General features: G+C 34.7%; 1 long non-coding RNA gene across 1 annotated transcript in view; it reads left to right on the forward strand.

The window, feature by feature from the left end:
* The first annotated feature begins 2,401 nt into the window (after positions 1-2,401).
* LOC134470829 (uncharacterized) overlaps positions 2,402-24,230 on the forward strand; it is a 31,647-nt gene continuing 9,818 nt past the window's right edge. The window contains exons 1-4 of the long non-coding RNA XR_010039980.1: positions 2,402-4,189; positions 7,871-7,997; positions 10,045-10,207; positions 22,313-22,405. This is a non-coding gene — a long non-coding RNA (uncharacterized LOC134470829). The remainder of the gene's footprint in view (positions 4,190-7,870; positions 7,998-10,044; positions 10,208-22,312; positions 22,406-24,230) is intronic.

Genomic DNA, 24,230 nt, shown 5'->3' on the forward strand with positions numbered 1-24,230 from the left:
GTTTTGAACAAGTAGTGTGATTTGGTTTCCATTTTGAGAAATCACTGTAAAATCTTGGTAGGGGTTAGACAGTGGATGGTGTATGTGAAAGCAAGATTAGCGTCCACCAAGTGAGCTATTGTGTTGGCTTGGAGTAAGGTAGTTAATGAAGATGGCAAGGACAAATTGGGAATTTATTTTTCAGGAATCACTGTCATAACAATAATGACAAAAATGATTCTTGGTTTGGGGTTCAGGAAAGAACTAAATGGGACTGACTGTTATTGAAGTATGGAGTTCAGTGAGAAGCAAAGTTTGCTTGGTGGAATAGCAGGATGTGTTAAGAAATCATATTTTATCTTCACAGTTAGATGAGACAAGTAAAAATGGTAGGTAGTGGGTCACTGTAAGAGAATGATTAAAGAAAATGTGGTTTTTATATATAATAAAGTACTACTCTACCATAAAGGATAACTTGAGACATATTTATGTAAGTGGGTGTACCTTGAGACCACTCTTTTTAAGCGAAACAAATTGGACACATGTGTGTAAATATCATGTTGTTTCTGCCTGTTGGTCATTTTGCCTATAACTCTAACCAGATAGAGTACATGTAGAGGTCAGGGCTGGATGGTTACATCTAAGCAATGAATGGGGTCGTCTGGAAAATGATTGTGTTTGGAGGAATTGACAGAGAACTGAGAACTAATATCTAGCAACTAGAATATGGTAGAGATTCAGGAAACACTGAAAATATTCAGGAAGATATGATCAAAACAGGGAGATTGTGATTTCCTAGAAGTCAAATTAAGGAAAGATTGCAAGGAGTGGCCAGGTGTCACATGCTGCTGGGAATGGGGCAGTGTGACAGAATCTGAAAAGGAATACAGGGTTTGCAGAGGGTTATGTTTTCTCTTGATTTTGTTTTTAAGTAATATGCCATGAATTCAACTTTTTGTCATATAGTTCTATCACTTTTAACACATATGTAGTTATATGTAATCACTGTTGCAATCCCAATTAAGTCCAGTATCATCAACCCCCAAACCCCCCCGTGCTATCCAAGATTGCCGTTTCTTTTCCCATGCCTGAATTTTCCGATGGCTAATCTGTGCTTCCTCTCTGCTCTATTTAGGAGTGTTAGCTAAACAGACTCATGTAGTGTAGAGCCTTTAATAAAATGCCTTTGATATTCAATCAAGTTGTTTCTTACGTGAAGAATACTGCTTTTGTTGAGTAGTATTTTATTTTTTTGTGTATCTCAGCTGTTTTATTGTTCACCCATTAAAAGGTATTTGCGATTTGAGCTGTTATCAGTTTTGGTAATTTATGAAGAGTTGCTAAAAGCATTTTTTAATCAATGAACTCCAACTTTTTAAAATTAATTTTATTCGTGTACTTTTGATGATGACATTTACTGTAGGGAATTTGACCTGTACATAATATATATTGATCTTCTTCCTTCCCCCGTTTCTTCCCCTCCCTCAGCCCTCTTTCCTTCCTTGTTTTTCTCCCTTTCCTTTGCCCTCCCACCTTCCTTGTTCCCATTTGAACATTTTCTTCTTCCACTGTCCCAATAGCTATCATCGATTTTGGTTCTTATTTGTGCTTTTGGTTTTTCACACAAGAAAATGCAATATTTAAAAGTGTGTGTCTGATTTTATTTCAGTTAAAAATATGGTACCAAGGTGCATCCATTTACATAAATATGTCTCAAATTTATTTTTCACTATGACAGAGGAGTATCTTATTGCCTATAAAAACCACATTTTCTTTATCCATTTACTTATAATTATAAAACCATTTATATACAGGTGTTTGGTATACTTATGTCTTAATTCTCTTCTGTAAATACTTGGGTCTGGAAAGTCACCAAGTAAGTTTACATTCAAATTATTTTAAAAATGCCAAACTATGTTTGCAATAACTATTATCTTTATTCATGGTTTTAAAATAGAAAAATTTATTTTAGAAGAAAATGTAAAAATACAGAATTTTATGGGAAATTAATAATCAAATTCCATATATCTGGGCCAGTAGTTGTCTAGTCTTGATATAACTCAACCTCTACATTAAGAGTGAGGAAAAATACTACGAAGCAGAGATGTGAAATAGTTTACTAAATTGTAAGGAATCCCGGCTTTAAATTTTATGGTCTTTCTACTACAGCACGCTATCTATTTTAGGATTATTACTCTTGAGTGAGTTATGTTACATTGGTAATCAAATTGTTTTCTATTTATACAGCTTACTACATAGGAAAACTTTTCAGAATTAGAATATTCTCTCTTATTAATTATATTACCTTGGGAAATACTTTTTTCTAATCTTTTCTTAACTTCATATTTTTACACTTAGTAAAAAAAATCCTAACACTACTTATAAATACTCATTATATAATAGTATAGAATTAAGCATTCAAGTGAGAGTACTTGCATTTTCATTTAACTACAGTAATATCATTCAAAAAGAAATTTTAAAAGTAAGTATTAAACTAAATTCAGCTGGCTGAAAGCAATCTGAAAGTGAAAAAATTGTATCGTACAAGTGTACCTGGAGCCCTGGCTTCTAATACCAACGGTGACGCAAGTGTTATTATTAAAGAAATACTTCTATCTCAGGCAGCTTTTCAATTTTCTTCCTGGAAAAAAAATGGACGTTGATTTAATGGACTCTAAGATATTGGCATTATTTTTAAATTCTTTAAAATTTCTCTTTATAAGGATGACAACAGCAAACAAATATCAGGAAAAATGTTTAGTTCTATATAAAGACCTGTGTACCTCCGCTACATGATTCGAAACATAATTTAAAACACATCTACCTAAAAAGTACATTTTAATAGTTGACCAAAATAGCAGTTCTATTCACAATTTCAATTTTTCTTTTTTAGTTTTCTACTTTTGCTCAGTCTTCAACTAGCCATTCCTGAACCCAAAAGTGTTTTTACTTTCAACAGTAAATTGATTAGTACTACTCTTCTTTAGTTTACAGTCACTCAAGATCTATTTTGCAACATCTGCTATGAACTGGCTATGCAGGGTAATCATGGTGTGGTTGGACAAGGACAGTAACAGAGATGCGCGCTGGGTGCTTTTGGAGCACCCAAGGCTACCGTCTGCCTGACTGTGGGAGCCAGACCTTGGGGCAGGTGACCAGCTCTGGTACTGGAGCAGTGATCTAGGCAGTTTCACCGAGCCCCAGAAACCCAGATACTCCTGTCCACTTCTTTCCTATCTTTCTTCTTCTAAAAATTCGAGAGTTAACCCTAGTAGGAAATGAACAAATGTAGACACTCTCAGTAACAAAGGTGTCTCCATACAACACAAACAATATACTGTAATGACAAAACCAGCGGTCAGAGAAAATTCTGTAGCTTAACATTGATTCAAAACATTATTTTATCTCTTATTTCCTCACTTACCAAATCAGTGAATCTCATGCCTTCCTGCTCAAGACAGCTGACATTAATGTGCTTAGATTCGTGCTTACCAGTATACCTCAAATTAGTATTGTAAACCAAGACTGGTAAACTGGTTTTTAAGATAAAATGTTAATATATTAACTGAGGCTTGTGGACACCAAAACTGATTAGCATATCAACAGGGCACAATGTATTCACAATATATTCAATTCGCTGGTTTTATATACACACTTTTGTTCCAAGGCTATTTTTAACTGTAGTTTCATGTACTCAAAGACACTAGGAACAACAGATAACAATGCATGATTAGCTGAGGATAGAAATGTCAGCTGCTCAACAATCTATTTTCTGGTCATTGATTCAATATACGTATTTTTATATCCTAAAAATACTGACCATTCTCTCAGCTTAAGTACAACTGGTGGACTTCCTATATCACTTAATCAACTGAATATGATTTATGCACATATTAGTGTTTCAATATGGGATAGCCATTTATAATGCTTTGTAGCCCTCATATGAACAAAGTGCTGATAAATTTCCAATGAATTGTGTCATCCTCTCAAAAAGAAAGTGAGCGTATTGTTGACATATATTAGAGTTTCTCTTTTGTTATGCTAATAACCCTCTTTTGCTTGTTTTGGAAAGGGATTGAATTAGAAATTGTCAATCGCTGTGAAAAGAACAATGGTGGTTGTTCCCATCTTTGTGAACATGCAGTTGGTAGGCCCCTTTGTTCCTGTAACCATGGACACCAGCTGGATTCAGATGGGAAAACATGCATAGGTAAGTTTGGTAGATGCCTTCTTCATTCAAAAGCTGATCTGAGCCCTTTCATTGTTAATACTCATTACTAAAAGAGCCCCATCTCTTAAACTTCAAGAACTAGATTGAACAGTGTATTTGTCTACTTGGATTAAGGTAAAAAAAAAAAAAATTTGGTGGCAAAATATAACATTACATTTAGAAATTGCCTCCGAATTAATGATTAAAAGTTTTTTAACAAAATATATAGGAAGAATAGCTTTATTAAAAAAAAAAAAACAAAGTCTAATTATTGAATGTAATTTGTATCTCAACAACAGATGTTCTATTTACTCCTATCTCAAGTAGAAACTAACTCACTGCTTTGGTTTTCAACTTAATAATGGTTTGAAAGTTCAACTGGCAAGAACAGTTTATTGAAAGAAAAGGAAAACTATGAAATTATAACCCTTCTTTGGACATTCCAAACTAAAACGATATTAATGGCAACTTTCCCAGTATTTTATTAAAATTTACGTCCTTTGGAACAATGGCCTCCTCTTATAGTGAAATCTTTAAAATACACCTTTTGAATTAAAAAAAAAAAAAGGAAAGGAAAGGAATGTTTAAGTCACCAGAGCAAACATAACAATACATTTTTGTGTACTCTGAATCTGAGGACACTTTCAAGACCCTAAACTGTCTTGAATTTGTCATCACTTAGGGATTATACCATACTTGCTTGTCTTCTGTGATACTTTGTTTCTTAAAATTACTATATGAATGACAAAAACTCATTTGTTTATGTTATGCTATGCAGCAAGTTGAGTAACACTTTAAAGCACAAATAGAGGTGGAAGTTCAATATTTTAAGTATTTGACACTATGATTCCAAACAATGAGTCTCCGTCATTTTTGCAGTAATCTAGTTTATCACATTAAGTTAGCAAAAGCAGTGCTATCATTTGTATGTCTTGGCCAACATTGTTTCTACATTGTTATCAGAGTCTATACAGGTTAACCTACTGAAATCCATTGTTTTTCTCACCTCTTTGTATGTAATAGAAATCTGTGCCTTCCCCCACCTTGTTAATCTTTATGTTTATGAAAAATATTAAAGCCTGCCTTCCTTCCTTACTTTCTTCCTTCCTTCTTTCTTTGCTTCCTTCCTCTCTCTCTCTCTCTCTCTCTCTCTCTCTCTCTCTCTCTCTCTTTCTCTCTCCTTATCTTTTCTGTCTTTCCCTCCCTCCCTCTGTATTGACTCCTCATTCAAGTATTAGCTAAGGGAAATTGAAACTTTACTAAACTTCAGATTTGCAACTTATAATGTGGTGTCTTCTTTTGAAAAAGTAGAATTTAGTAAAATTTTTATTTACAGCTAGAAAAAATAACATCTGTTAGGGTCAAAATGAAAAATGATGCATTTTTATGAGGTATCAGCAATCAACAAGAGAATGTTACTTTGACTATCAAGTTTATTTCATTTTCCTACAGTAAAAATATATTTATTTCTAAAGACCATATAATCATAGTGAAAAGTCACTACTTTATTTGGAGGGTCCATGTAAATGCTTTACTTATTTGCCTAGATTAAAGTTATAGATGCTTTGTAAAAATATTTTTCATGAAGAAAATGAAGGAATTTTTTAGCTTATTTAGGTATCAATTGTTTTTCAAAATAAGACAGTATTCCAAAAATATGTCAACTAATCTGCAAGTTGTCAGTTGGTCTTGACCAAATGCAAAAACTCATTGCTAACACCTAGATGTCTGTGCACCACAATTTGAAAGAAAGCTACAGATATGTGAAATGTAACTCTTTTTGACAGGCAATAAATTCAGTACATAAATTCATTTAGATGCTTTTCTGAGATCAGAGCAGAAATGGTTAATGTTTTGTCTGACTATAATTGGTGGTCTACTCCCACTTAATGCTAAATTTTCATGTACAGGTAAATGGTCCAATATGTTTCCACATCATTCAGTACTTGACATATTGACCAAGTTAGATAAAATATGATCTTCAAAAGAGAGTAAAATTAAAAGGGAAAATAGGCGATTGAAGATTTCAGCAAATGACATCTAAATAGAAACTTTCTAAAAATTAGAAAACAGGTGTTGTGAGAGTTCAAGTCACGGGTATGTGAAAAGAGATATGGAAAGCGTGGGATTTCATAGGATGTTTAGTTTGAAGCTGTATACATGAGAAAAGCAAGGATAGCCCCAAAAGAATGAAAAAATGAAGTTAGATTTAAAAATGTTTCTTCAACTGAAAGACTCTTTGTGAGACCTGTATGTTTCCTTGCTGGCTGAGACCTGTATGTTCAGAGGCTCTAGTTATATGTGAGAAGAATTATTACAAATATAGAAATTCAAAAACCATAGGATAATATTTTGGATAAAATTAAACTTAATTTTTAAAAATGTTTCTATCCTCTATGTTCAGGCTACTTAAAAGGCAAATGAAGTTTTCATGTAATAAAGGAAAAATATCATCTGGAATTTTGTGAATGGCACTGTTTGTGACATATTGCAAGGGAAATAGTGTTTTTTTATCCAAGTGACCTTCATTTAGATACTGTATGGTGACCCCTTGCCTTGATTGACTGCTTGCATTTTCTTTCCTTCCTGTCTCTTGTCTTCATTTCCTGGAGTTGGTACCCTTTCCAAGGTTAATTGAGACACTGACCTTTTTTATCTGTGGCTGCTCATTGTAGAACAATGGAATTCTGTAAGCTCAGCTGTGGCAGGCCACCTAGCTTAATAGCTCGGCAAACAGAGAGGGGTGAATTACACCAAGGGCTTAGACCCAAAAACCTTGACCACACAATTCCCGGAAGGCCATCCTAAGGAAAACAGAGGCAGGTATCTGTCGCTATCTCTTATTAGAGATAATCACTTCAAAAGTCAGGTCACTAGATTTTCACTGGCTGAAGAGTTTTGATTTGATATATTAAGGTGTACTATTATTTTCTCTGGGGCAATTGTGTCTTAAGAAACATTCAGGACTATAGAATTGTAGAATAATAGTGCTACAAAAGGCTTACAAGTCACTAATTAGAAAATTATCCATCTGACAATACATTCCAGAGTAATGTCAAAATTACAACAGCAAAAAAAAAAAATACTTCATATATCCTAGTCAAAGCACTATACAAATGTGTAAGCAAATGCTCTGAAATATTCTATAATTTAAAACACGATATTGAAGATAAGCATTCTGTCCTCTCAGAACTATAGTTACCAACTTCTGTTCCCAGTGATCTATGAGACAGGAACTTGGGTATACTCATGGATCTGAAGTTCTAGAAGAACACATACTAGGGAATCTAAGACTGTCACCTTTTTCTAGTGTCAAATATTACTAAGTGGATATTCTGTTCTCTCTGTCTTTGTTTTTTGTTTTGTTTTTGTCCTTCAGGTTCTCTGCCATTCATTCAGATTATTATTTAAACTGAAAAAAATCAAGATCTCTTTTTCTATGCATTTGGAGTTACTTATGTTCTTTTAAAATCAAAACTGTGTACAAAAAAGCGTATGAGAAAACATGACCAAAAGTGGGCCTCATTTTATGTTATAGTTCATTCAATGTCTTTCCATACGATCTGAGAGATGGGAGATGTTTTACAAAAGTCTTAACTTGGAAGTTAGTCTCTTCCAAACATGTAAAGATTGGTAAAATCCCTATATTGGCAATAACAGCAATGTGCTCGCCTCCTTTAGATGCTGACGAATAAATTGGAAAAAGGAGAAGCCTGCTGTGCCCAGCTCTGCGTCAACTGCTTAGCGGTCTTTGAATGCAGCTGTCAGGAAGGCTTTGTGATAGGTTCTGATGGCCGTGGATGTGATGGTAAATTCCTGAACGCTGACATGAAATCCCTGATGTGATGGGAGAGTCAATGGAGGAGAAACTCTTAGGTGGAAGGTTTTGACAGTGGAGAGGTCTGGATTTCTATGTAGCTGTACCGTATCCTATTGTATGAACTTAGGCAGCTCTAACTTTGGTGTGCTATAGGTAAAATGAATAGAGCCACAGTATGAGTGAGCAAAATAGGAAAGTGATGTAAATTTCCTATACAGTGACTGACACAGAGAAACAATTCTACTGAAAGTAGGTATTATTATTATCATATTCATTAGTTCAAAATACCTTTCATCTAATTCAATATATATTTAATATATGATATATAATTTTTTATATTATATACAAATTAGAGTTTCCAGATAGTCAGAACATACTGTTATAGGAATCATCCATAATCAGTTTTACTAGACTCAGATAATTGTTATTGAAAATCAATTTCAACAGTTTTCTAAAATTAGAAAGCAGTAATAAAAGAATTGCAATTTCATGAACAGATATCTATACCAGCATCCTTTGTATACCTAATATGATATAATCAAAATGAGTCATCTTACAGTTTTCTAACTTATAAATATTAGTTTCCTTGCCTTTCATATGATTTTGTGCTTATGTTTTTTAAATTTAATATGAGGAGTTTGAATTAGTAAGTGTGGTAAGTTGACTTTACTTACAACATTAAAAAGAGCACACATTTATCACTGTGATTTACTTACTGAAAAGTCATCTTGAACAGTTAATCTTTAAATTTTCATTTTGTGATGATCATTGTTACTAAATTGAACTTAAATAAAAATTGAACTTCTAAATAAAAATTTTATATTTTTCTCAAAATCAAAGATCAGACTATTGATATCTACCTCAATCCTAGATAAAATGTATAACTTAATGTCTCAGAGAAAATAGTATTTCTTTGAAAAAAAGCAAAACAAAAAAACTGTATTTTGTTCAGGAATACGTGTCCATTTTCATACACATAGCCAAACTTCCTTAACCTTCCAGTAGAGGTAACTGGGCACACAAAGAACACACACAAGTATGACAACTCTATATACTAAACACAATAGGGTATATTACCATTTATAATATTCCACCCAATTAACAGAGCCAGAAAAATTTTTTGAATTTATGCATTATCTGTTCTTTAGCTGATTGAGCCAAAAAAATGATCGTATCACATTAATGTACATACTCTCATGCACACATCTAAAAAGAAAAGTTGTCCAAAATCTAAGGTTAAGCTTAAAAATTTAACTTCATTTTTGAACTTTTAGTGTCTTGTACATATGCGCTAACCAAAGTCTAAAGTGATGCAAGTCGTGAGGTCATGGCTTAGAAGTTTCTCCCTATCTAGAATTTTCCACAATTATTATACAGAACTATCCATAGTCTAAGCATTCCATTGCATATTTGAATTCAAGAGTGAGCATCCTGCAAAATAATGTACTACCTAAAACCATTGAATTTAAGTTTCATATTCTTCATAAACAAGGTTTCAGAAAGCCTTGTTTATGTAGATAAATGCAGTGTGTTTAGAAATACATGATAGACAAATAATTGGCAGGGAATATGCGAGTTTTCTATACAGCCAGCATGTTATTATTGGTTAATAAAAGTCATCAAAAGAACACAAAAAGCAGATACTGTTCAAATCTTCCTGGATGTGGATGAATGTCTGGATATAAGTATAGTCTGTGGTCAAGTATGTATCTATATAGTGGGAACATATGACTATTCTTGTAAAGAAGGCTACGGGATTGCCAGTGACATGAACACTTACCTGTGAAAGTCCCTGAGGAATGTCACCACGCGTCTTCTAAAAGACTTCCCCCCTCCTGTTCTTCAGGAAAGGAGGAGACCTTATCTTTATCCTATCCCTCTCTGTTTACAGACGGAAATCTCCGCGTGCTTTTGCTTTCAGTTACCCCTGCCTCGACTGTTCAGTTCAACCTCTCCTCTCCCTTTCAGCTCTTTCTCTGGGTGTCCTTCTTCTAACCAATACATTGAGACCCAAGTTTTTTCTCTGCGGTTTTAGATGTGATGAACCAGAGCAAGAAGTAGAAGTTGGTAAGTTTCCAGGCTTTCTGTCCCAGCGCCCACCTCGACTGCTTCATTATGTTGCCACCTCTCTGACTTCTTCCTACGAAGACAAACGGGATGAGGAAGAGGAGAGATTTTCAAGAACCCACACAAAGTTGGTGAGTCAAAGAATGTATCTCATTACATTTCTCTCTCCTTATTTTTATTCAATTCATATCTTGTTATAGACAATTTTATTATCAACATAAGCAATTAAAGTTTGCAAGAAAAGTGGGGCAAGAGTCACTGCCTCAGAGCTTCGGATCAAAGCTATCATCTTTGTCTTAGTCCTACACAAGAAAAGGGTGCCATGTATGATGCATATTTCACCTGCATATCAGGGAGAAGAACTGGGGACTCTTAATTTTTCTTATTAAAAATCTCTAATGGAAGTCTCTTACATAATTAAAATTTACTTTAAATTTCCTTCAAGTATAGTTTTCTTCTAGATTTGAAAATATAGAGAACTAATTGTTTATTATGCTATTATGCAAGAAAATACTTTTTAATTTGATCAGTTTTTCTATATAGCCAAGAAACAGAACTCAAGTATCAAATAATTTCAGATGAAAATAAATTAGCACAGCCCCTATCAAAAGTATCTTTGAGCTGGGCATGGTGATCCACACCTATAATTCTACTACTTGGAAATTTGAAGTAAAAGGATCACAAATTTGAGGCCAGCCTTGGCTACATGCTGAGTTCAGGGCTGGCCTGGACCATGTAGAGAAACTGTCCAAAAAAGGAAAATAAAAGAGGATAATGAAATGGAAGAGGAATAGTTGTTTGCCATCACTCTGCACTCTACAGCTACTTTTTTTCCTTCGTAAAACAGAGACTCTTTCTTCTACCTATACTGATTGAAATTTAACAACAGCAAAGCTTACTGATTGCTTTAGGAGGCACTCAGTAAGATAACAGAAATATTTTTATGCTACGATGTGTTTGTCAGTTTTGCATCTCTGTGATGAACCACCTGGAAAACACAATTAAAAGAAGGAAGGATTTATTTGGGCTCATCTTTTTAGAAGTTTCAGTTTGTAAACCATTTGTTCCATGCCTATGCAGCCATGGTGGGGTGAAGAAAATTGCTCACCTCATGGTCGTCAGGAAGCAGAGAGGGAGAAAGAGCCAGAGACTGGAGAGCAGACACAGTCCTTAAGATCCAGTCCCCAGGATTCACTCTCTTTAACTAGGCCTCACTTTTTGCTTCTATCATCTCTTAATAATTCCATCAATTTATGATCTCATTAGTGGCTCAAGTTAGTGGACCTAACTTGATCAGTTAGAGCTCTCATGAACCAACCACCTCTCTGAGGCCCATCTCTGAACACTGCTGTTGAAGATCAAGATCCCACCATATGAGGTTTTTTTGAAACTTGGTATTTAAACTATAACATACTGTTCACTCATTATAACAATAACAATAAATGCTTCTACATAAAGCAAAAATAATTTAATATTCTGAAATGAACTTCTGATACTCTGGCTACTCAGAATCATGCCAAAGCAATCAGAACACCAATCAGTCGGTGAAGTTATAGAATGAGAAATCCAGAGACACGTCTGTTGCCTTTTCCATGCAGGAAGGCTGAATAGGCGGCTGTTAGAAGATGAGGCGCGCGGCGCAGGGGCTCGCTGAACGGTAGCGATGAGATGGAAGGTGGTGCTCGGGGCAGTCAAGGAAAACAGCTCTGGGTAAAAGTGGCAGCTTTTTAATCAAGGCCTACCGAAGGCCTCTTCCTAAAACCGGGAACAGAAGGAGAATGAGCCTAAAATAACTGAATACGGGTCTCTTCAGACTCATTCAGATTAAGAGCACAATAGAGAAATAAATGTATTGTGATCCATATTTTTCGGTGAAACACTGCATGATCATAAAAAATAAACTTATGTACTGGTAGGGATGAGTCCTACCAGTATTATATTGAAAATAGTTTGACACTAAAGAGCATATATTATATATCTCCATTTATGGAAAACAATAAAACGAGGAAAAATTATCAAAATCTATTTTTTTTTCAGAAATCAAAATAGTACTTCTTGGCTATTGACTGAGAATCAAAAATTAACCTTGGAGATTTTGGTGACTGGTTATATTGTCTATTTTGATCTATCTGAGTAATATGTACTTGGATTTCTTACATTATTAAATTTTTTAAAGTATATCCTTGAAATTTACATCTCTCTGCATGTGTATTAAATTTTTAGTATAAAAATATAATTTGAAAAAACTGAGTATAAAAATACCTAGAAAAGAAACTACTGAAATGCTTGGAGTATTGGTGAGTTTTGCACTCTGGAATCACTAGTGATTTTTTTTAACCTTTTTGTTTTTCCTTTTATAAAGACTCTAAATAAAGATGAGATATATCTCAGTGCTACAGGATATGTTTAGCACTTATAAAGCCCAGGTTTCAATTCCCAGGATGAAAAAAAAAAAAAAAAGGAGGAGGACTTTAAATATTTCAATACTATATTGGAAAAATAAAACAAGCTCTATTCTAAACAATATCTTTTTGCTGTTGTGTTTTTCTGGGACTCTAAGACATGCACTCTAGAATAATGGTATTCTTTGGAAAATGAACAGTTTCATGTCCACTTAGTTAAAATGTGTAGACAGTTACGAGCCACCTGAGAAGATAGCACATTCCCCGTTGTTTAGTGGCATCCTTGGAGGAGACTGCAGCTTGTGCTGTGGGGACTGGGTGAAGGAGGCAGCACCAGGGGAGGAGCAGTGGGTGCTCCCGCCCAGCAGGCTGGGGAGCTGCTCTTTGCAATGAAAGGAAGCGATGCCCTGGGAACCTGTACTGACCAGCATGCTACTGATAATGAGTTTTCTTTAATGCATGTTCTCCAAACTGTCTTGGTAAGGTAAACAGTTGATCTGGGGGACAAACCAATGTATTCCTTGTGTATAAAGGATGCCTAAAAATGCTGAGATTTTAAGCTGAACATATGATTAAAGGAGAGATTTTGTATTCTCTGGGAAACTAATGTTCTGTCTCTTGTTTATCTACAAAACGTAAAAGCTAATAAAGGATCGTGATATTGTAGGCCTATAAAATTCTCTCCGTTTAAGTAAATCATCCGGCCCTGGCAGGCTATTCCCGATGAAGAAACAAAGGAAAGGATTTGTGCTACAAAGCGCAGCTGAAGAAAATTGCTTGCCTGTCACTTGATTTTGTGTTTTCTCTTCTCCCTTTTAAAAGTTCAAATATTTTTACACCACTAGTGACACTGGTTTAATTTTTTATACACATGTCATGTGAAATTATCAAAGATTTTCAAACATGATAATATCCCAAATTCTTTTCCTTCATGTTTTAAATGAAGGTTTACTTTCAGATGTTAAAACTGCTTTGTGATAAAATAAATGTATTAATGGTCTTTTCTTTTAAAATTTGACAAGAATTTTTTTAATAAGAAAATGTGCCTTAGGCTTTGTGATTGGTTTAGAAGATGGTTTAAGCAGATTTCCTTTTGGACCTAATTCATGTAAGTAAAAGAGCACAAATATAATTTCTTTTATAAGGTACAAGTGCAAAACTAAGACACAACTTAGTAAAGGTCATAGTTTAGCCAAGCTTACCAGTTGGTTTTGGGAATGTCCCTCAAGCCTCCTTCTGATCATGTTTATCTGCTGCCTTAAAGCTTGAAGAGCAATCTTCTGCACATACGGTGGACACTTCTCAGTATCCATCTAAAATCAAGCTCTTATGAATCCTTTTTGATCTGACCACAGCTCTTTGCCCAGTTTATTATTTCCAGCCAACAAAACCACACACTACTTAATGCTCTGTACTTTTTAGCTTTGTGTCTTTTGTTATATTGCTGTCTTCAAGGATCTTTGCAGCATCCCACATGAAGCTTTGTATGATGAGCCCAGGCAAATACAGCGATTTATCTTTCTGGTGAATTTAAAGCCATTCTTTCTTCTACAGTAGGTCAGCTTGCTCTGCTAGATTGTGAATGTATTGGCCTGGTGCCAATACATAATATTTATTTATTATAAACTACTCCACAATGGAAGTTCACTCACTGCCTGAGCAAACATATGAAACAAGCAAACAGACAAACAAAAAACTTGGGTTTAAGACTCCCAGCTACATTGACCTGTCACTCGACACGCTCAATCCTACAAAATTAGACTTCAATAAACATGATTGCATAATTATTGAAAGAAAGCAAAGTTGCGTTCATAAAAACTTGATTCTTAGCCTCGTAATATGAAACATAAAACATTAACCTCAAAAATGTCAGAAAAAAATATATCCAATACAAAACACTTAACATGGAAATACTAAAAACAAAAAACAATAAAATAAAGACAGTATGGCCTCTGGCAAAGCTTTGGAAATCTCTTAAATGCTCATGTGGTCCTTGAAATGGGGTCTGCATCTCAGAGCAGAAACATGTATCTTCTTTGTACTTCCTATCTTCTTTCATTTCTTCTTACAAAAATTAAAATGAAATGGTTCACATTAACCAGCCAAAGATAAAAATGTCCACTAATTCTTATCAAATAAGAAAATATTTCTTAAAAATTCTTATAAACAATAAATAGTAGCAATCAATCACAAAGTCCCCATATTTTTAAAATATCAGCTTTTAAAATACAATTTAAAAATTTGTAAAATAAATACTCAGCAGGGATCAGGAAAGTAGGTTTTGCAACTAAATTGATCTTCTAGACTATATCTTCAATATCTTTGTTGGACTGTTATAAAAATATCTACTTTTACTGTTTACGAATGTCTTCAATTGAGAAAACAATTTTTAAAATTACATATTATTTGATTTTAATAGTTGTTTTTGAGAACTTCATTTTTCTAAAGAATTTTAATTTGAAATTAGTGGAAAGAGAAGAAAAGAAGAATTTCCTATAACAAGTGAGTGGGCTAGAACATTATGGTTTTCTCTAACTCATCTAGATATGGTTCGGGATATATTTACTTTAAAATTTTCTCTAATGCATCTTTTTGCAAATTGGGACATGTTTGTCTCAAAATGTTTTTCTCCAGGACCTTTGATTTTGTTGTAAGGAAATATTGGTGATGTTCTTTTTTTTTTTAAGGCAAAACAGAAAAAAGGATAAAAATGATACAGAATTTCAGAAAAGACTAGAAAAGTAGTATATTAACACTAGTTAATATATTGCGCATTGTTATCTCAGAACTAGACGCTCACATTACAAAATCTAGACACAAAGATGATCAGTCAATGACAGCACAAACTGTTCTTTTTGATGAACTAAGAAAGATTAGTAGTATTGTTATTTATCTAGCATATATATAAACACGTACTTTTATAAATATTTACCAACATATATATGATCTTTTCCTTTCTTCCTTTTTTTCCTTTCCCTTATCCCTGTAGTTCTGTCATTTTGAGCACTTTCTTTCCTTTTCATTATTACAGTATGTATTTATATTTTGGATGTTATTATTCTTTCAGATTTTTATTTTTTATTATAGGGAGGCAATATGATGTTTATAAACATGAGTCTGATTTATATCCCTTATGAGTGGGGTCTCAAGTTACCTCATTTACCTATAAAAGCCTCAAGAAGATTATCTTTTTTTATAGATGAGTAACATTCCATTGTATAAAAATATCACAGCTTTTCTATCCATTTTGCAGTTGATGGGCATTTCGGTTGTTTCCAATATTTAGCTATTACAGATTGTGCTGCTACGAACATGGTTGCACACACATTTGCATGACATGGCATGACATTTTCAACTTTTCTGGGAAATAGAAGGAAAATAAATGGGACTTCTAATCCTAGCTTTGTGGGAAACTTTCCACGTTGGTTGCACCAGTCTCCAGTCCCCCCAGCAGTGGAGAAGTTCTCCTTTTTTCCCCACAGCCCCAACATTTGTTATTGGTTGATTTCTTGATGGCAGCCATTATCTCTGGAATGAAATGGAATCTCAATGTTGTTTTAATTTGCATTTCTCAATGATAATCAGTGATGTTGAGCATGTCTTCATGTACTTATTTGCCATTTGTATTTCTTCATCTGAAAAATGCATGTTCATTTGAGATACCTGTGTTTGGATTGGGCCTTTGAATCTGGGGGACCTGATGTTCTAAATATATGTTCTAGGTATAAGCCCTTTGTCTGAAAGACAGCTGGCTAAAATTCTTTCCCACTCTGTGTGGTTTTCTCTCCACTCTGTTGGTAACTTATTTTGAAATACAACAACTTTAATAGGAAGAGATTCCAGTTGTTGATTCTAAGAAGTACTTCCCAAACAGTTTGCATTTTGTTCATGAACTCATGCCTACTCCTATGTCCTCAAAATTTCTACCTTCTTTGTCTTCCAGATTCTTCTAGATTTAGTGTTTCTGTTTTAATATTTAGATATTTGACCCATTTTGACTTTAGTTTAGTGGATAATGATATGCATGTGTCTAGTTTCAATGTTTGGCATGTGGAAAGCCAATTTTTCCAACACCATTTATTAAAGAGGCTATCCTCCTTCCAATGAACATGTTTAGCCCCTTTGTCAAAGATAAGGTGGCTGAGTGTCTTTGTAGTTGTGTTTGCATCTTCTAATCTGTTGCATTGATCCTCAGGCCTGTTTTTTGCCAGTCCCATGCTGATTTAATCAATATAGCTTTGTAGCATAATTTTTTTTCAAATGAGGGATTCTGATGCCTCCTGCCTTGCCTTTGTTGCTCAGGACTGCCTTTGCTATTCTATATCTCTTCTGTTTCCAAATGAATTTTAGAAATGATTTGTCTAAATCTGTAAGGTATGTTATTGGCATTTTGGTTGGAATTGCATTAAATCTGTATAACAGTTTTGGGAGCATGGCCATTTTCACAATGTTGGTTCTTCCTATCCAAGAGCAAGCGGTATCTTTCCACTTTCTGACATCCCCTTCAATCTCCTAGTTTAGAGTAGTTCTAAATTCAAAGGCCCAAATATAGTTTTCAGCATATATGTCATTTACATTATTTGTTCAGTTAATTCCTAAGTATTTCATTGTTTTGGGTGCTACTGTGAAAGATGTTATTTCCATAATTTCTCTCTCAGTGAGTTTGTTGTTTGTGTATAGAAATGCTACTGATTTTTGAGTACTGACTTTGTGTCCAACTACACTGCTAAATTTGCTTATTAACTCTAGAAGTATTTTGATGGAGTTTTTGAGATCTACTATGTAGAATATCATGTCATCTGCTAATAGTGATAATTTAATTTCTTCTTTTCCTATCCTTATTCCCTTTATTTCCCTCTCTCTTCTCTAATTGTTCCAGCTAATGTTTCCAGAGCTATATTGAATATGAGTGATGATAGTGGACATCCTTGTCTTGTTCCTGACTTTAGAGTGATAGCTTTCTTTTTTTTTTTTTTAATTTGTCTTTTTCGTTTTTATCGGTACCAGGGATCGAACTCACGACTGCCTGCTTGCAAGGCAGGCGCTTATGCTGCTGAGCTAAATCCCCAACCCCTAGAGTGATAGCTTTCAATTTTTGTCCATTAGTATAATGTTGGCTGTTGGTTTGTCATAGATGGCTTTTATCCAATTGAGGTAGACACCATCTATTACAAGTTTCTGCAGGTTTTTTTTTTTTTATCATGAATAAGTGTTGAACTTTATCAAAAGCTTTTCTGTGTCTATTGAGATGCTCTTGTGATTTTTGTCTTTGGCTCTGTAGATGTGATGTATTACATTTATTGATTTGCAAATGTTAAACCATCCCTGCATTCCTGGAATAAATCCCACTTGTTCATGATGCATAATCTTTTTGATGATTTGCTACTTTGTGTTTGCCAGTGTTTTATTGAGAATTTTTGCATCAGTGTTCATTAGGGACATTGACCTATAGTTCTCTTTTTTGGTTGATTCTTCCTCTGATTTTGGTGTCAGAGTAATACTTGCCTGCAGGAATGAGTTAGGAAGAATTGCTCCCCTTTCAGTTTCACTGAAGAGTTTGAGGAGTATTAGCATTAAATCTTTTCTAAATTTCTAATAGACTTCAGCTGTAAATCCATCAGGACCTGGGCTTTACTTTGTTGGTAAGTTTGTAATCACATTTTCAATTTCAATAGCTGATATTAGGTTATTCAAAATTGTTATATCTTCTTGATTCAGCTTTGATAATTCATACATTTCTAGAAATCTCTCAATTTCCTCCATGTTTTCCACCTTATGTGAGTAAAGATTTTCCAAGTAGGTGTTCATGATCTTTTGAATTTCTATGGGATCTGTAGTAATTGTTTTTTTTAGTCTCAATTGCATTAATTTCCTTTCTGATCTTTATAATTTCCTCTCTTCTATGAGCTTTGGGCTTGACTTACTCTTCTTTTACTAGAAACTTGTGGTGTAACATTATATTTTTATTTGTGCTCATTCTGTTTTCCTGATGAGACAACTTATTGTTATATATTTTCTTATTAGAACCACTTTCATTGTGTCCAACAGGTCTCAGCATGTTGTATGTGCATTTTTATTGAATTGTAGGAATTGTTTAATTTCTTCCTTAATTTCACTTGCAACTCATTGGTTGTTCAAAAGGTTGTTATTTAATTTCCATTTGTTTATGTATGTTTTATAGTTTGTTTTGTCATTAATTTCCAATTTCAGTGCACTATGGTCAGATAATATGCATGGGATAAATCCCTTTGCATTTACTTAAGAATGTTCTATGGGCTAATATGTGGTCTATTTTAGAGAATGTCCCATTCGCAGCTGAAAAAAAGTGTGTATTCTGATGTGGTTGGGTGGAACGTTCCGCAAACATTTACTCACGCCATTTATTCACAGATTTGATTCAGTTCTGTTATTTCTTTACCAACTTTTTTGCCTGGTTGATCTATCTCTTTGTGAAAATGGGATATTAAGGTCCCCTACTACAATTGTGTTGTTGAATATTTGTTTTTTTTAATGTCTATTAGTATTTGTCTTATATAGTTGGCTGCTCCTATATTTGATGCATATATATTTATGATTGTTAGCTCTTCCTCTTGAATTATTCACCTAACAAGTATGTAATGACCTTCTTTATCACTTTTGATCATTTTTTGTCTGAAGTTTACATTGTCTGCAAACAAAATAGCTACCCCTGATTTTTTTCTGAGTTCCTGTTGCATGGAATATTGTTTTGCATCTTTGACTGACTAAAAGTCAGTCCTTTTGAGTCAGACGTGTTTCTTGTATAAAATATATTGTTGGATACTGATTCTTGATGCATTTTGTCAACGTGTTTCTTTTAATTGGTGAATTGAGGCCATTTACATTGATGGATATAACTGATATGTGCTGGTTCAACTTTGTCATGTTATTTTTCTGCTGTTGGTTTCCTGTTTTTCTCTGTTCTTTAATTGTTTGCTTTGTCTGGTGATTTCTTTCTATTGTTTTCTGCAAACTGTAGTCATTTTTATCTCTATCTAGTATGTCTTTCAGTACTCTGTCTAGGGTTGGTTTGGTGGACATGAATTTCTTCAGTTGTTCTTTGTCATGAAAGTGTCTTATCTCTCCATTAATTTTTTAAGAAAGTTTTGCAGGGTACATCAATCTGGGTTGAGAGTTGTTTTCTTTCAGATCTTGAATCATTTTACTCCAAGCTCTTCTTGACTTGAGTATTTATGCTGAGAAGTCTGCCATGATTTTAATGGGCTTTCCGTGAGAGGTGAGTTGTGCTTTTCTCTAATAGCTTTTAGTATTCTGTTTTTATGATGAATTTCTAGGATCTTAATTATTATATGTCTGGTTGTAGATTTATTTCGGTTATAAATGGCATGCAACATGCCTCACTTATTTTTATATCTGATTCTTTTCCTTGTTTGGGAAATTTTCTGCTATTACTTCTGCAAATAGTTTATCCATGTTATTCACATTGACTCCTGCATCTTCATTGCTGCCTATCAATCTTATATTGTTTCTCTTTGCATTGTCTTGAGGCTGTTGAATTGTCATTCCATGCTGTCTTGTTATTTTTTAAAAATTCTTTCCTTTCATGATTGCTAGCTGCACTCCTGTCCTCAAGGTCCAAAATTCTATGCTCAGCTTCATTCAAATGACTTCACCAATTACAGTAGAATTTTTTTATTTCCAGATAGCTCTTTGAATTTGTCTCATGTATTCTACTTCTTTTCTGTATTGTTCATTCAAGGTTTCCATCATTTTCCCAAGCTCCTATACTTTTTTTTTAAATCTATATCTTCTCTAGCTATGCAACTCCATTATTAAGGTTGTCATTTCTTTCTTTACATGAGAGATTATCTTTAATCTGATTTTCTCTATAACCTCATGGATTTGTTTCTTTATTTCACTCGCTATCTTTTTAGAAATTTCAGGTGTATGACTTCTAATGTCCTCTGTTTTGATGTTTCCTGAACTTGTTCCTGATGGACTGGACTTTGAGAATGCATTTTGCTTTTTCATTTTGTCGTTTTCACCTCTTGGGTTAATATTTTGGTCTTTTCAATCCCACTAGTCTCAACTGTCCATTGTGTGCCTTAGAGTCCTGCTGTGTGTTGATGTTTGTCCAATTGCTTGTCCCACAATGAAAGGGAAGGCCAGTCACTTGCATTCCTCCTGCAGGGCCTATTGGGTGAGGCCTGTATTCTTCCTAGGCTAACTAGCATAGGAGTATTGATGTAAGTTAACTCCTTTGTTCCTATTGTTACTACAGCTTCAGGCTCTTCCTGGCTGCCAGATCTACCTGGCTATAGTGTGCACTTCAGCTGGGACCCCACTGTGTCAGTAGGTGTTTCATAGGCCCTTTTGATTTCCTCCAGGCTGGGGAGGCCTTATCAGCCATTCTTCAACCACGTGGTGTTCTCTGTATGGAAGAAGGACTCACCCACACTCTTGCCAGACTCGTCAGGGTCCTATGGCAAGGAGGAGTTCATTGCTGCTCCTGTTTACCCATTGAGGTCCTTTATTTGAGGGAGAAACTCAGCACACTGTCATAAGACCGCTGAGGTTCTCTTTGTGGGTGAGGGGTTACTGAGGCTTCCACCAGCCCGCCAAGGTTCTGTAGGTGGTGAAAAGGGTCACTAGTTTTCTATGGGATGCTGTATTTTGTTGAGTGGGAGGGTGAGGTTGATGATTTGCTGACTCCTACGTTCCCTTGTGAGGAGTAGAGGAAGGCTAACAACTTGCTGACCCCAAGGTCCATGAAGCGACCATGGAGGAGGTTGGTAAGGCCAATGATTTGCTGACTCCTAGGTTCATGGAGCAAGCTTTATATATCATAGTCTTCTTGTGCAAATGTATTGGGTGACAGATTGGCTGGCTTACAATGATGACTTTCTTTAATGTAGGAACTCAAAAACCCTTTTCAAATTCTTTAGCTTCATTTAACAGGAATATTTTTTAAAATTGTCTCTCCTATAGTTATTATAAGAGTTAAAGACTTATTGAAGTACTTTAACAATGTAGACCTTAACAAATATTCCTTTCTTGTCTCTTCCTCTCCTCTTCATTTTGCTTCCCTCTTTCTTTTTTCTTGCCCTTTCATAATAGTCTATGGCTTGAGTGCAAAGCAAAAGGTAAATAGGAAGCTAAGCTCCATATTAGTACTCAGAGTGGAGGGGAAGAAATGTAGTGGAGATGACATAAATACAGTTTTATAATATTTACCCTATAAAATTTCAGTTAAAATGATTACTGAAATTATCTGAACATCTTTATTTACTCAAGTTAAAATAAAGTTCCAGACATTTCTTTCAATATATATTTTATTCAAATACTACTTCCTAAAACACCCAGTGAGCCAAAGAAAATTATTGTTTGCTTAACTGCATTAATCTTTGACAATGCATTAATCTTTGACCTGGAAACCTTCAAGAGAATATTATCTAGATTTATTCCTGTTAAAAAATGCACAACTTTTTTTCTGTGTTTCCTTATAGCTTTTCAAAATAAGAAGATATAGTTTGCTTCTCATTGAGGTAGGCTGGAATTGACAGTTAAGGTATCTGGGGAGCTTTGAAAAATTTAAGGGTTAGAGTTACAGGATGAGTTATATAATCTGAACTTGAACTTTGTTAACAGTTCCTTCAGTCATCATTATTTTAACTAGCTGTATCAATAATCCCCTAGAAATGATTATGTCACACAAACTAGGAGTATGCCAGAGATTTTTCCTGTGCCTGCAAGCTACTGATATTTTAGTTACCTGGTATCCATCCTAATAGAAAGTCAAACTTTTCTTCCCCCTCTATTTGTTCATCTTTCCTGTTTTATTCACTTATTTGCTAGAGACTCATGGGAGTGGCAGCATCTGTGACTGTTGGAATGGAGGCACCTGTGATCATCTGCATGGGCAGTGCCAGTACACCCTGGAGATTCATGGTAGGAATGCCTGGCACCAGTCCCACAAGACCACGCTTTAATTTCTGGGGATTTTAATGGAAATGATCTAAGGTGCATCTTTATCTTTCGAAGTGGCTTTTTTCAGAGAGTATAAAATCCTTATCTATATGTACAAGAATACATTGCTTTGACTTTGTGTAACAGAACAAAATAAGTGATACATAAATCACCAGCTATGCTCTGAGCTGATACACAATAAAAGCTTTACTTGTCTGTTTTTTTTTTTTTTCTGTTGAATAAAAAGCTGAGTTTGTGTATGCAGGTTTGGATGCAGCACCTTGGGAGAATTTGTTTGCCTTGTGTAATAGGAAAAAATGGAGCCCCTAAAGCCAACAGTAAAGAAAAAAGATGAAATTCATAGAATAAAGGAGAAGAGATAGAGAAGTAAGAAGGAAAATAATGGATGAAAATCTCACCAAATCCAGAACACACTGAACTTGAATTATTTTCCATGGACATGAATGGAGAGGCATGAATGGACAGGAAATGAATGGGTTGGCAAAGTGTGCACCCACACACAACCACACACACACATGCACTTGCATGCACACACACAACCAAACTGCTTCTTCAGAGGCAAGGGTTGAAGGCAGAAAGTCAATAAGAATATTAGTTTTCAGGGATTTCTAGAAATAATGGAGCATATATAAGAATTAGAGTCTATGGAACCCAGGAGTTGGAAACCAAATTTACTCCATGTTTTGGGGCATGTTCTGTTCCTGATAGCATCCCAGTTGCTTATCTCTGAGAGCAATGTTTGCGTAATTATTAAAGATACTATGTGGTTGCAAAGAACTGTGGTTGGCATTCTGATATGACCATAATGAATAAATAGAAAAGATTCTGTTTTCTCCAAATGGGACATACAGTCTTATTCAAGACAAACAAGGGTCACAAAAGTTGATAAGTTTTACAAATAAATATTAATGCATGGTGGAAGTAAGCATAAGAGACCAGGAGAGCCTTCTGGAGGAGTGTCGTAAGTAGAAGCATGCAGAATGAGAAGAAAGAGATGGAGAAGAGAAAAAGAAGAGCACTTCAGACAAGGAAAGAAGGTGTGGGAGGCGTTATAGAGCCCTAAGACTGAATAAACAGTCAGAGACAGCACTGTGACATGACTCAACCAGTGCAAACTCAGGGCTCAATCCGGGATTTTAATCTGGAGCAAAGGCAGGTGACTATAAGATTTTAAGCTAAAGATGAAGAATACTATCCATAGTTTTCAAAAGATTTCTCTTGCTTCAATTCATCTCACCTTTTTCAAGCTTATTTCACTTAAAAATAACATCAGCAAGTTTTACATGTGGGTTAATATTTGTTGTTTATTCTTCACCTTCCAGAATGCCTGAGAGGGTTCTTTGGGAAGAATTGCAGAAGAAAATGTAACTATACCTACAATGGTCATTGCTACAGGATGTATAGTGCCTGTGTGTGAGAGCCAGGGTGATACAGGAAGCTTTGTCATCTGAGTAACTTACAAGCACTAATTGAGCTCTGTGTGAAGCATTACAGCTCAGAGAAGGATGGAGGACATATAAGACAAAGGAGCAGAGGAAAAATATTTTATATGGTGATAGATAGCATAGAATATGTTTCCATCTTTAGCCTTCTAAATTACAGATTCTAGACACTGATGAATGAAAACATTTCTGAACTCTTAGATTTTTTTCTGGTTAATATTTTTATTAATTTTTGAGTGAGGATAAATAATAGTTTGTTTAGCACATTTGCTGCTTTACAACAGCTAAATACCAAGATCCAAAACAAGTCTCCTGGGTTGTAGTGTAAAACAGTATTATTCCTT

The sequence above is a fragment of the Cavia porcellus genome, unplaced genomic scaffold, assembly GCF_034190915.1.
Source record: "Cavia porcellus strain 051 isolate PalLab524CR breed Dunkin Hartley unplaced genomic scaffold, mCavPor4.1 scaffold_17, whole genome shotgun sequence".
NCBI lineage: Eukaryota > Metazoa > Chordata > Mammalia > Rodentia > Caviidae > Cavia > Cavia porcellus.